Raw genomic sequence first — 15,402 nt, forward strand, 5'->3', positions numbered from 1 at the left:
ATTCCTTGTCTCTTTTCAGTCTGGGGATAACAGTGAAAGGACAGTTGCCTAAATTGCAACAATTTTGAGTTTTTATGTATTGTAGCTTAAACATTAGTTATAAAATTATGTAGACAATGTTATCTTCAGCTGTAGGATATTGCTCTTGGTATCTCATTTCAAGAATGTAAATTCTGAGAAAAATAAACGTACTACACTAATTTTTGTAAACATCTAGGACTGGGTTTGCCATCTTACTCTTAACAAACTATGTCACGTTGTATTACTCTACTGGCCATTAAAATTGCTACACCACGAAGATGACGTGCTACAGAAGCGGAATTTAACCGACAGGAAGAAGATGCTGTGATATGCAAATGATTAGCTTTTCAGAGCATTCACACAAGGTTGGCGCCGGTGGCGACACCTAAAACGTGCTGACATGAAGAAAGTTTACAAGCGATTTCTTATACACAAACAGCAGTTGACCGGCGTTGCCTGGTGAAACGTTGTTGTGATGAGTCGTGTAAGGAGGAAAAATGCGTACCATGACGTTTCCGACTTTGATAAAGGTCGGATTGTAGCTTTTCGTGATTGCAGTTTATCGTATCACGACATTGCTGCTCGCGTTGGTCGAGATCCAATGACTGTTATCAGAATACGGAATCGGTGGGTTCAGGAGGGTAATACGGAACGCCATGCTGGATCCTAATGGTCTCGTATCTCTAGCATTCGAGATGACAGGCATCTTATCCACATGGCTGTAACGGATCGTGCAGCCACGTCTCGATCCCTGAGTCAACAGATTGGGACGTTTGCAAGACAACAACCATCTGCACGAACAGTTCCACGACGTTTGCAGCAGCATGGACTATCAACTCGGAGACCATGGCTGCGGTTACTCTTGACGCTGCATCACGGACAGGAGCGCCTGCGATGGTGTACTCAACAACGAACGTCGATGCTCGAATGGCAAAACGTTCTTTTTTGGGACGAATCCAGGTCTGTTTACAGCATCATGACGGTCGCATCCGTGTTTGGCGACATCGCGGTGAACGCACATTGGAAGCGTGTATTGGTCATCGCCATACTGGCGTATCACGCGGCGTGATGGTATGGGGTGTCATCGGTTACACGTCTCGGTCACCTCTTGTTGGAATAAACGGCACTTTGAACAGTGGACGTTACATTTCAGATGTGTTACGACCCGTGGCTCTACCCTTCATTCGATCCCTGCGAAACCCTGTGTTTCAGCAGGATAATGCACGACTGAATGTTGCAAGTCCTGTACAGGCCTTACTGGATACAGAAAATAATTGGCTGCTGCCCTGGCCAGCACATTCTCCAGATCTCTCACCAATTGATAGTCAATGGTGGCCGAGCAACTGGCTCATCACAATACGCCAGTCACTACTCTTGATGAACTGTGGTATCGTGTTGAAGCTGCATGGGCAGCTATACCTGTACACGCCATCCGAGCTCTGTTTGACTCAATGCCCAGGCGTATCAAGGCCGTTATTGCGGCCAGAGGTGGTTCTTGCGGGTACTGATTTCTCAGGATCTATGCACCCAAATTGCGTGAAAATGTAGCCACATGTCAGTTCTAGTATATGTATTTGTCCAATGAATACCCGTTTATCATCTGCATTTCTTCTTGGTGTAGCAATTTTAATGGCCAGTAGTGTAGCTGAATATCAGCATCTTCTTCTAAATGCCCACCCCGCCGACAAAGTGCACTTGGCGCCTTTGTTACGTCTCTCTGGAGATGAACCGCGTCACGGGACTAAACTGCTAATCCAAATGAAAGGCGGCCGGTGGTCCACGAGGCTGTGCTCGCGGCTGCAGTCACAGCGGCGGCTGTCCCCACAGAGGGCGCCCGGCGCCGCCCGAGTCCCTTCTGCTCTGCGGCGCTGTGTGTGGCTGGCTTGTTGCAAACTGCACACAGAGGAGCGAACCAGGCTCATTTTCCTGTGCCAGAAAGAGAAATTTATTTCTCAGTAGTGCAAAAAGAAAAAAAAAAAATACCAAATTGTCTTCTGTCTATAATGATCTCCTGCACGCTGACTTCAGTGTGTGTGGTAATTTAATACTGGCAACACACACAATGATCGTGTAAGCGCCCGCTGAAAAAGGATGGGTTCCATCGACAAAGGTTACGATGTTCCGCAAGCAACGTGAGAGTCGTGGTTGACTTGGCGGGGTACATACGTACACTCTGGCGCCAGAGGAACTGGTGTAGGCGTGATTATTCAGGTACAGACGTAGACAGTGAAACGTCCCCTTATAAAAATTACTGAATTACTGTGCTGATAAACCTCTTATGTTCCTAGAATGAAACTTTCACTCTACAGCGGAATGTGCGCTGATATGAAATTTTCTGGCAGATTAAAACTGTGTGCCGGACCGAGACTCGAACTCGAGACCTTTGCCTTTCGCGGGCAAGTGCTCTACCAACTGAACTATCCAAGCACGACTCACGCCTCATCCTCACAGATTTGATTCCGCCTCTTATGTTATTTGATTTTCAAACAGATGAGCAAAACTGAACGTACTCAAACATTTCTCTCTTTACTTATTCTGATCAACATTAAACTGACACACAATATTTTTAGCGCAACGCAATCTGACTTCACCACTACTGCCAGCTAAATAAAAGATTCTCACTACTGAAGGCACTAACTACTGATCGGCATAGTCAGCAAATGAAAGATTTTGACGAAGAACAAACAATGTATTTACCTTAATATTGTTCAAAAGTCATCATATATCAGTTCATGACATCCAGTCTTACAACTGTACTGTCTCTGATGGACACATGTCCAGATCGTCCGCTCTCAAAACTCCGCCATCTCTCTCCCCACATCCACCACTGCTGGCGGCTCTCCTCCAACTGCGCAACGCTACACGCTGTTCACATCCAACTCCACCAACACTACACAAGCGAATATTCCAACAATGCCACCCAGCCACAGACTGCACAGATCACAGCCAGTGATTTTCGTAGAGAGCGCCATGTGGCGTTACCAACATATAAACCTGAACAGCCTGCGCTTACAACAGGCACAATGCGGCGCTGCGATTAAGGTTTTCAGCAACGGGTAAAATAAAATGATGAGAGACTAAGTGTGTGTGTTGTTGCGAGTAGTGTCACTGTCCCTTGCAGAGGTGTCTGTTGGGGGGGAGGGGGGGGGGGGTGGTTCGCGTCTTGCCACTTCCAAATTGTTTTTTCTAATATTCGCGTTTTTATTAGGTTCTGATACTTTATTATTAGTTCAATGTAATTATATAATAATATTTGATGTTATGTAAATATAAGTTCACCTTTTTTTGAGGGATGACTTTGTTCGATTAGCTTAATCTACAGGACAGGTTGCGCTACTTGTCTAGAAATATTTTGCTCCTTCGCAATTCACATGTTGCAAAGATTCTGCTACTGGGTAGGAACAGTGATCAAGTAAGACTGACCTTGGAGTTTTACTAAAATGTGAGAAAGATGAAATAATTTTTATGTCATGCGGAGAAGTATTCCAAATTTGTACCGCACTGTTTCTAATGGAACTTTTATAAGCCTGTGCCCTTATTGATTGGACATGGTACTTCCCTTTTCGTGGACGATGGAGGAAACATCCCTCAACTGCCGCTGGAGTGCGTTGCGATCGCGTATACCACGTTGGGGCCCACGTACCGTATGCACAAGTTGCATCGTTCCTGAGCGTTCAGCAGCACGTAGAACTTGGCACGATCAGCGTTAACGTTCCACACCACGGTCAGTGTGCCGACGGCTTAAGGCGTCGAACTGGCGTTCAGCTTGTCTTTTGCCAATGCTACTGTGATACTGCTCTCCCTGTCTGCGGCGAACTAAAATGCCGCCGTCATTTTCAAACAGAACCTGGATTCAACCGGAAACACTATCTGATGCTGCTCCTGTCCCCAGTGACGTCGCTCCATACACCATGGCCTTGTAGCACGTTTCTGCACATCCGTGGAAGGTAGGCGGAGAAGTGGACGAGGCGCAAGTATCCGGACACCTGGCTGAAAATGACTTACAAGTTCGTGACGCCCCCCATCGGTAATGCTGGAATTCAGTATGATGTACGCCTACTCTTAGCCTTGAGTAGGCATACGTTCAAGCAAGTGCTGGAAAGATTGTTGGGGATTGGCAGCCCATTCTTCACGGAGTGCTGCACTGAGGAGAGGTATGGATGTCGGTCGGTGAGCCCTGGCACGAAGTCGGCGTTCCAAAATATCCCAACGGATTCAGGCCAGGACTCTGTGCATGACAGTCCATTACAGGGATGTTATTGACGTGTAACCACTCCGCCGCAGGCCGTGCATTATGAACAGGTGCTCGATCGCGTTGACAGATGCAATCGGAATCCCCGAATTGTTCTTCAACAGCGGAAAGCAAGAAGGTGCTTAAAACATCACTGTAGGCCTGTGCTGTGATTGTACCACGTAATAAGGGATGCGAGCCCTCTCCACGAGAAACACGACCACGCCGTAACACCACCGCCTCCGAATTTTACTGTTGGCACTACACACGCTGGCAGGTGACGTTCACCGGGCATTCGCCATAGCCACACCCCGCCATCGGATCGCCACATTGGGTACCGTGGTTCGTCACTCCACAGAACGTTTGTCCACTGTTCAATCGACCAATGTTCACGCTCCTTGGACCGAGCGAGGCGTCTTTCGACATCAACCGGTGTCATGTGTGGCTTATTTGCAGCCACTCTACCATGAAATCCAAGTTTTCCCGCATTTCGCCTAACTGTCGTAGTACTTGCAGTGGATCCTGATCCAGTTTGCAATTCCTGTGTGACAGTCTGGATAGATGTCTGCCTATTACACATTACCACTCTCTTCAACTGTCGGCGGTCTCTGTCAGTCAGCAGATGTGGTCAGCCTGTACGCTTTTGTGCTCTACATGTCCCTTCACGTTTCCACTTCATTACCACATCAGAAACAATGGACCTAGGGATGTTTAGGAGTGTGGAAATCTCGCGTACAGACGTATGACAAAAGTGACACCCAATCACCTGACCACATTCGAAGTCCGCAAGTCTCACAATGTCTAATGACTACTGTTGTTGTTGTTGTTGTGGTCTTCAGCCCTGCGACTGGTTTGATGCAGCTCTCCATGCTACTCTATCCTGTGCAAGCTTCTTCATCTCTCAGTACCTACTGCAGCCTACATCCTTCTGAATCTGCTTAGTGTATTCATCTCTTGGTCTCCCTCTACGATTATCACCCTCTACGCTGCCTTCCAATACTAAATTGGTCATCCCTAGATTCCTCAGAACATGCCCTACCAACGGATCCCTTCTTGTAGTCAAGTTGTGCCACAAACTCCTCCTCAATTCTATTCAACACTTCCTCATTAGTTATGTGATCTACCCATCTAATCTTCAGCATTCTTCTGTAGCAGCACATTTCGAAAGCTTCTATTCTCTTCTTGTCCAAACTATTTATCGTCCATGTCTCACTTCCATACATGGCTACACTCTATACAAATACTTTCAGAAACGACTTCCTGACATTTAAATCTATAGTCGATGTTAACAAATTTCTCTTCTTCAGAAACTCTTTCCTTGCCATTGCCAGTCTACATTTTATATCCTCTGTACTTAGACCAACCTCACTTATTTTGCTCCCCAAATAGCAAAACTCATTTACTACCTTAAGCGTCTCATTTCCTTATCTAATTCCCGCAGCATCACGCGATTAGACGGCCGGAGTGGCCGTGCGGTTCTAGGCGCTACAGTCTGGAGCCGAGCGACCGCTACGGTCGCAGGTTCGATTCCTGCCTCGGGCATGGATGTGTGTGATGTCCTTAGGTTAGGTAGGTTTAATTAGTTCTAAGTTCTATGCGACTGATGACCTCAGAAGTTAAGTCGCATAGTGCTCAGAGCCATGACTCACCCGACTTAATTCGACTACATTCCATTATCCTCTTTTTTGCTTTTGTTGATGTTCATCTTATATCCTCCTTTCAAGACACTGTCCATTCCGTTCAACTGCTCTTCCAAGTCCTTTGCTATCTCTGACAGAATTATAATGTCATCGTCGAAACTCAAAGTTTTTATTTCTTCTCCATGGATTTTAATACCTACTCTTGTTCCCTTTACTGCTTGCTCAATATACAGATCGAATAACATCGGGGAGAGGCTACAACCCTGTCTCACTCCCTTCCCAACCACTGCTTTCCTTTCGCGCCCCTCGAGTCTTATAACTGCCATCTGGTTTCTGTACAAATTGTAAATAGCCTTTCGCTCCCTGTATTTTACCCCTGCCAGCTTCAGAATTTGAAAGAGAGTATTCCAGTCAACATTGTCAAAAGCTTTCTCCAAGTCTACAAATGTTGGAAACGTAGGTTTGCCTTTCCTTAATCGTAGGGCCAGTATTGACTCACGTGTTCCAATATTTCTACTGATCTTCCCCGAGGTCGGCTCCTACAAGTTTTTCCATTCGTCTGTAAAGGGGTCGCTGATATGAAGTATCTGGTAGTAGGTGGCAGCGCAATGCACCTCATATGAAGATCGTATCTTTTTGGGGGAGTCCGGATACTTTCCATCCAATAGTGTAACCCATGCCGTGATAAACGGCGACGGACTGTCACCCCTGCCAGTGATCGATGCGTTCCATTGTTCCACTAGAGCTGAGGACGACGGAGAGCAGTCCCTGCAGTGCCATTCCGATGAGGTGTGGCTCTTCCAGGGGTCGATCTGGCTGGTGCGGCCTGACCCATCTCGACGTGTTCTGCGGCCTTCCGGGAATCATTGTGCACAGACCCCGTTGCTGTGCCGAAACACGTCGTCCCACACCAGCAGCGATTCCCCGTATGGATGCATCACATCATCTCGTGCCAATAATTCGCCCTCTTTCAAACTCTCTGATCTGACTGTGCGGTTGGCGCCTACTTCTGCGAGGCACCCTGCCAGATCGCACTGATCCACTGCCTTCGGTTTACGGCGACAACGAGATCCCCAGGCACACTTTACCGGTGGGTGGTGTTGCGCCGCGATATCCATGTTGATCTCGAAACCACGGGCCGACGTGGTTCAAATGCTAAACATTTCTGCAGGACATACTAATGTACGTGTCCTATGAGTATGAACGTCCTATCACTTGTCGTTCAACGTGTTCCGTTTTTTTTTATGAACATGAGTGTACAATAATGATTGAAGCATTATAGCATTGAAAGTAGAAGCAAGCAGACAGTTTCCCTCGTCGCCCCCATAGTCTGAAGATGAGCTGCGTCACGGGTCGAAACGAGTAAGCCAAATGAAAGACCGCCAGTATGTTCCACGAGGTTCTGTTTCTGACTGTAGCCACACTGCTCTGTTGTGTCGGGGCTTTAGTTGCGTTACCGATGTTGATGAACCCACCAACTTGTGGAGTGTGTTTTCTCTGACTACGGGACATCAGGATTTTCGCTTCGTACGTGTTAAATATTTTCTATTTCCACAGTTAGGTCGACAATGTATCCTTTGTGTAGTTTCCGCATTTGTGCAGCCGTCCTTGTTCCAAAGTCAGTCTCTGCAAGATGCCTTCGTACTAGGTTAAGGAGGGACGTTCGTGAAAAACACACACTGTTTAAAAGATGCACGAAATCAGCTACTTTGAAGAGACTGCAATGAAATTTTGTACCATGCTTTACGTAAAATTAACAAATTTACCGTCAAGCTCCTTAGATGATACATATTTCACTTATTTTTATTCAACTGAAAAATTTAATTTTCTAAAAATATGTACCTTTTCTCAGAAACTATTAAAGACTTTTTTCAGCATTTTCTCCGTTTAATCTCGTTGCATATAATAAACACATGCAGATTTTTTTAATATATCGAATAGGAGAATTAAGATTTTTTAATTGTAATTCTGTGAGCATAAATAAAATTTGTGCAAAATTCCACGCACTTTGCCCCATTTCTCAGCTTACACTCAGAATTTCAAAATTACTTCTTGAGACAGGATTTATTGGGTTTATAGAAAAAAACTGACGAAATTTCGTAAATCTAGCCTTCATAGATTCTGAGGTAAAGCTACATAAAATTTTAAAAACATGATTTTCTGAAAATACAATTTAAAGTTGAGCTTAACATTTTTCCTTATGTCACCTCTTCAGAAGGCCCCACATTTTTAATCAGGGTTCTCTTTCCCTTCTACCCTTCTGTTCTCGTTTCTTGTTTCCTGACTTGCTCTCCTTTACGAGGTCTTCACTTGACTTTGCAGTTGCAGAGAGATCCTGTAAATCTGTTTCGCTCAGCAGGTTTTGAGTGCAATTTCCTGTCTTGAAGCGCATTCTGCCTTAGTTTCATGCTCCCTACGTTCCTATCATTAATACAAGAACTGCTTCATAAATTGCAATTCTGACAACTGTTGTTGTTGTTGTGGTCTTTAGTCCTGAGACCGGTTTGATGCAGCTCTCCATGCTACTCTATCCTGTGCAAGCTTCTTCATCTCCCAGTACTCACTGCAACCTACATCCTTCTGAATCTGCTTAGTGTATTCATCTCTTGGTCTCCCTCTACGATTTTTACCCACCACGCTGCCCTCCAATGCTAAATTTGTGATCCCTTGATGCCTCAGAACATGTCCTACCAACCGGTCCCTTCTTCTTGTCAAGTTGTGCCACAAACTCCTCTTCTCCCCAATCCTATTCAACACCTCGTCATTACTTATGTGATCTACTCATCTAATCCTGAGCATTCTTCTGTAGCACCACATTTCGAAAGCCTCTATTCTCTTCTTCTCCAAACTATTTATCATCCATGTTTCACTTCCATACATGACTACACTCCATACAAATACTTTCAGAAACGACTTAAATCTATACTCGATGTTAACAAATTTCTCTTCTTCAGAAACGCTTTCCTTGCCATTGCCAGTCTACATTTTATATCCTCTCTACTTCGACCATCATCAGTTATTTTGCTACCCAAATAGCAAAACTCCTTTACTACTTTAAGTGTCTCATTTCTCAATCTAATTCTCTCAGCATCACCTGACTTAATTCGACTACATTCCGTTATCCTCGTTTTGCTTTTGTTGATGTTTATCTTATACCCTCCTTTCAAGACACTGTCTATTCCGTTCAACTGCTCTTCCAAGTCCTTTGCTGTCTCTGACACAATTACAATTTTATCGCCGAGCCTCAAAAGTTCTATTTCTTCTCCATGGATTTTAACACCTACTCCGAACTTTTCTTTTGTTTCCTTTATTGCTTGCTCAATATACAGATTGAATAACATTGGGGGTAGGCTACAACCCTGTCTCACTCTCTTCCCAACCACTGCATCACTTTCGTGTCCCTCTACTCTTATAACTGCCATCTGCTCTCTGTACAAATTGTAAATAGCCTTTCGCTCCCTGTATTCTACCCCTGCCACCTTCACAATTTGAAAGAGAGTATTCCAATCAACATTGTCAAAAGCTTTCTCTAAGTCTACAAATGCTAGAAACGTAGGTTTGCCTTCTCTTAATCTTTCTTCTTAGATAAGTCATAAGGTTAGTATTGCCTCACGTGTTCCAACATTTCTACGGAATCCAAACCGATCTTCCCCGAGGTCCACTTCTACCAGTTTTTCCATTCGTCTGTAAAGAATTCATGTTAGTATTTTGCAGCTGTGACTTATTAAACTGGTAGCTCGGTAATTTTCACATCTGTCAACGCTTTCTTTCTTTGGGATTGGAATTATTATATTCTTTTTGAAGTCTCAGGGTATTTCGCCTGTCTCATGCATCTTGCTCACCAGATGGTAGAGAGTTGTCAGGACTGGCTCTCCCAAGGCTGTCAGTAGTTGTAATGAATGTTGTCTACTCCGGGGGCCTTGTTTGGACTCAGGTCTTTCAGTGCTCTGTCAAACTCTTCACGCAGTATCATATCTCCCATTTCATCTACATGCTCTTCCATTTTTATAAAATTGTCCTCGAGTACATCGCCTTTGTATAGACCCTCTGTATACTCCTTCCACCTTTCTGCTTTACCTTCTTTGCTTAGAACTGGGTTTCCATCTGAGCACCTGATACTCATACAAGTGGTTCTCCTTTCTCCAAAGGTTTATTTAGTTTTCCTGTAGGCAGTATCTATCTTACCCCTAGTTAGATATGCCGATACATCCTTGCATTTGTCCTCTAGCCATCCCTGCTTAGCCATTTTGCACTTCCTGTCGATCTCATTTTTGAGACGTTTGTATTCCTTTTTGCCTGCTTCATTTACTGCATTTTTATATTTTCTCCTTTCATCAATTAAATTCGACATTTTTCTGTTACCCAAGGGTTTCTACTAGCCCTCGTCTTTTTAAGTATTTGATCTCTGCTGCCTTCACTATTTCATTCCTCAAAGCTACCCATTTTTCTTCTACTGTATTTCTTTCCCCCATTCCTGTCAATTGTTCCTTTATGCTGTCCCTGAAACTCTGTACAACCTCTGGTTTAGTCAGTTTATCCAGGTCCCATCTCCTTAAATTCCCACCTTTATGCAGTTTCTTCAGTTTTAATCTACAGTTCATAACCAATAGATTGTGGTCAGAGTCCACATCTGCCCCTGGAAATGTCTTACAATTTAAAACCTGGTTCCTAAATCTCTGTCTTACCATTATATTCATTTTTTAGCCCCAATCCATATTCACCTACTATGTTTCCTTCTCTCCCTTTTCCTACTCTCGAATTCCAGTCACCCATAACTATTAAATTTTCGTCTCCCTTCACTACCTGAATAATTTCTTTTATCTCATCATACATTTCATCAATTTCTTCATCATCCGCAGAGCTAGTGTGCATATAAACTTGAACTAGTGTAGTAGGCGTGGGCTTCATGTCTATCTTGGCCACAATAATGCGTTCACTATGCTGTTTGTAGTAGCTTACCCGTACTCCTATTTTTTTATTCATTATTAAACCTACTCCTGCATTAACCCTATTTGATTTTGTATTTATAACCCTGTATTCACCTGACCAAAAGTCTTGTTCCTCCGGGCACCGAACTTCACTAATTCCCACTGTATGTAACTTTAATCTATCCATTTCCCTTTTCAAATTTTCTAACCTACTTGCCCGATTAAGGGATCTGACATTCCACGCTCCGATCCGTAGAACGCTAGTTTTTTTTTCTCCTGATAACGACGTCCTCTTGAGTATTCCCTGACCGGAGATCCGAATGGGGGACTATTTTACCTCCGGAATATTTTACCCAAGAGGACGCCATCATCATTTAATCATACAGTAAAGCTGCATGCCCTCGGGAAAAATTACGACCGTAGTTTCCCGTTGCTTTCAGTCGTTCGCAGTACCAGCGCAGCAAGGCCATTTTGGTTAGTGTTACAAGGTTAGATCAGTCAATCATCCAGACTGTTGCCCCTGCAGCTACTGAAAAGGCTGCTGCCTCTCTTCAGGAACCACACGTTTGTCTGGCCTCTTAACAGATACCCCTCCGTTGTGGTTGCAACTACGGTACGGCTATCTGTATCGTTGAGGCACGCAAGCCTCCCCACCAACGGCAAGGTCCATGGTTCAGGGGGGGAGGCTGACAATTGTAGAACATGAAAATGATGCAGAACAGGAACTACTCAAAATGGTTCAAATGGCTCTGAGCACTATGGGACTTAACATCTGCGGTCATCAGTCCCCTAGAACTTAGAACTACTCCAAACCCAACTAACTTAAGCACATCACACACATCCATGCCCGAGGCAGGAATCAAACCAGTTGCGACCTAGCGGTCGTGCGGTTCCAGACTGAAGCGCCGAGAACCGCTCGGCCACTGCTGCCGGCTCAAGAACTACTACTGGTTATTGCTTGTAAGATACAGAACAGAATCACAAATGATCTGTAAAACCAGAGAGTATATCGCACTGCCTTCTAGAAGTATCTCGTGCGAGTTTGTTTGAATGTAATTCCCACACTTGCTCTTCACGGAGCTGCTATTGAAGAGCTTCAACAAGCTGGCGAGACAGACAGCTCGCATCAGACGCTTCGTAATTGCAATGTCGTAATTGTAACTTGGGGAACTTATCGTCACGACATCTAATAATAAATAAAAAATAAGTTGAAAATTGAGAATTTCGTTCAGTGCAGAAAGGGATCTTCATTAGTTTTTGAAGACTTATTATTTCCTACAGACGTATTTCAGTCAGTAACATCGTCAGTTGTGCGATGTTCGTATCACGAATAATTGTCTAAAGCGCAGTACTTCGTCGCACATCTTTGTCGTGCAGATTATACTTCACGTCCTTGCGGCGCCTGTGCACAGCGTACCTGTTGAAAATTTCCTAAGTCGCCGCACTCCATGTCGCGTGTACAGAAACGTCACTTAACCTAAAAACACACCCGACAGATGGTTTCGTTGCGTGAAAAAAATGCTATGCCCCGACATTGAATAGTTCGGGCAACCACTTTCGCGACTGCAGGAGGCTTATGTGCGGCAGTTAGCTGCACAGCTTCGAAACCTAGTTTCGCAACGAAGTATGTCTCTGTGAAATAGGGCTGATGATATTTTTAAAAATATTGGCAATCCGATGTATCGATATTTAAAAGAAATTGCTATCAACACTCGAACTATTGAAAAATAGCAAGGATGTACCACTATATCGAAGCAAAATATCGACGTACATGGCAATAAAAATATCGGCTGCACTTTGTAAATAACCTTCCAGTTTTAGAGCTGTATATTTGACAAATGATTTACGCTGAAGCGCCAAAGAAACTGGTATAGGCATGCGCATAAAATAGATAGATACGTAAACAGGCAGAATACGGCTCTGCGGTCGGCAACGCCTATATAAGACAACAAGTGTCTGGCGCAGTTATTAGATCGTTTACTGCTATTACAACGGCAGGTTATCAAGATTTGAGTTATTTTGAACGTGGTGTTATAGTCGCCGCACGAGCGATGGGACACAGCATCTCAGAGGTAGCGAAGTGGGGATTTTTCCGTACGACGATTTGATGAATGTAACTTGAACATCAGGAATCAGGTAAAACATCAAACCTTCGACATCGCTGCGGTCAGAAAAAAATCCTGCAAGAACGGGACCGACGACGACTGAAGAGAAACGTTGAACACGACAGAAACGCAACCCTTCCGCAAATTTCTGCAGATTTCAATGCTGGACCACCAACAAGTGTCAGTGTGCGAACCGTTCAACGAAACGTCATCGATATGGGCTTTCGGAGCCGAAGGCTCACACGTCTACCCTTGATGACTGCACGACACAAAGCTTTACGCCTCACCGACATTGGACTGTTGATGTTGTGTACGGATGGGGTGCAGACATTTGTCACGCCAGACATTTGCCACGCCGGACATTTGCCACGGTTTTACCTGCTCCGAAGGTTTGAGTCCCTTGTCTCCCCCTCCCCCTCCTCCTCAATGCTTACTGAGCCTTTCCGCTGATTTACTTAACATAGGACCAGTATCTCTATGGGTTTTCCGCAACGTTTCTAGAGAGAGTTTCGTTGTGGAAACTATTAAATGCATCTCGCATTGAAATCCGCATCAAATTTCGAGTCCCAGTAGTAAAACTTCGCCTATCTTGCAGATTTTGCGTTCGTCTAAACTATACGTGCCTTTTTCGGTGCTCCTGCAGCAGTTTTCTGTCTTGTTTTGTGTACCATGGAGGATCAGTTCCGTCTCTTTTGTTATGAATCTCTCGAGTGCTGTTGATACTATTTCTTTGAACTTAAGCCACATATGGTCTTCACTTACATAGTTTGAAAGGATTCAACCGAATTTTCAGTTGCTTTTATAAATAGATATATTTCGCGTTTAGTTTTGGTGAATTTCTCTGTTACGGAATTCAGCCTCGCTACGATTGTGTGTTCACTAATCCCTGTATCCGTCGTGATGCTCAGGATTATTTGTGGCCAAGAGGTCAAGTGTGTTTTCGTAACCATTTACAATTTGAATGGCGTCGTGAACTAATTGTTCAAAATAATTTTAAAAAAAGCATTTAGAACAATTACGGAAGTTGTTTTCTGTCTACAGTAGGGTCTGAAAATGTATTTTTGTCAACATACAGAAGGTAGATTCAAGTCACTGCCAACTATAATTGTATGAGTAGGGTACCTATTTGTGATGAGACTAAAGTTTTCTTTTCTTTGAACTGTTCAGCAACTGTTTCATCTGAGAGAGGGGGTCGGTAAAAGGGGCCAGTTATTAATTTATTCCGGTTGTCGAACATAACCTCTGCCCATACTAAGTCACAGGAACTACCTGCTTCAATGTCACTTGTGAGCTGGAACACTCATTACATTATTTTTCCTTAAGTTGTGCTTCTTGTTTCTGTTGTTGTGGAGATCATTACAATTATGGGTTTTCCCTCCAAAACCTAGGATGCTTTCTCTGTGACCCTGTAAATACCACAGCTAGACAATGTAGAAGAACAACGTACGTTACAAGCATAGGGTTCTGTATTACTTCATTTCTTTATTTCTAACATGTTAAAACTGTACGTCGCATTTAGATGACATGTCAATCATAGATGTTCTTACCTCTATTTAGTGAACGTATTTCAGTCATGTTTTGAACATTGTCCCGCTACACTTTATTAACTAATGTTTTATCACAAAGGATATCGGATTTTAGAGAGTAAATTAATATGGAGTATGTCGTTCTTCTTTTCAAACAATCACATACCCATTCCTTCTTTCCTTGTTGTCTTTTGGGCATGCAGTTGCAGTAGTTAAAGTAGGCACAAATGCAGTGATCAAAAAGAAATGATTAGCGTACATTCGAATTCTCTTTACATCGTTCCTTTCTTGTTGCACCCATGGCGATGGACTGTTTCTGTCGCAATCAGTAAGCGTGAAAGGAAGCTACCGTACAGGCAGAACTAGTTACATACTGACATAATCGTCGGTATTGCTTTCGTTTCCTAAAAGTCATAAATATTTCGATTTCGGAGAAGGAGCTCTGTATTTCGCCAAGATGTCGAAGAAGAAGGTCCCTTACGTACTGGTTGTATCGAGTAAGATGTGGAGGCGGCGGTTTGAAAGCAGACAGAAGAAGTACGGAGAAGGGCGTCCCTTACCTGAGGGATCGCTACTCAAGCTACCTGGCGAAGGGGCAAGTATGGCAAATGTCCGGCGTGGCAAATATCCGGCATTCGTATGAATTCCTGAGGGATCAAACTGCTGAGGTCATGGGTCCCTAGACTTACACACTACTGAAACTAACTTATGTTAAGAAGTACCCACAGACCCGTGCCCGAGAGAAGACTCGAACTTCTGGCGGGAGGGGCCACGCAATACGTCAAGATACGACTCTGACAGGTGACAAGTACGTCAGCACCCTGTCTGATCACCTGCGTCCATTCGTGTCCATTGTGCATTCAGACATACTTGGGCATTTCCAGCAGGACAATGCGACACCCCACACGTCCTGAATTGGTACAGAGTGACTGCATGAACAGTCTTCTGAGT

The sequence above is a fragment of the Schistocerca serialis genome, chromosome 6 (assembly GCF_023864345.2).
Source record: "Schistocerca serialis cubense isolate TAMUIC-IGC-003099 chromosome 6, iqSchSeri2.2, whole genome shotgun sequence".
Classification (NCBI taxonomy): Eukaryota; Metazoa; Arthropoda; class Insecta; order Orthoptera; family Acrididae; genus Schistocerca; species Schistocerca serialis.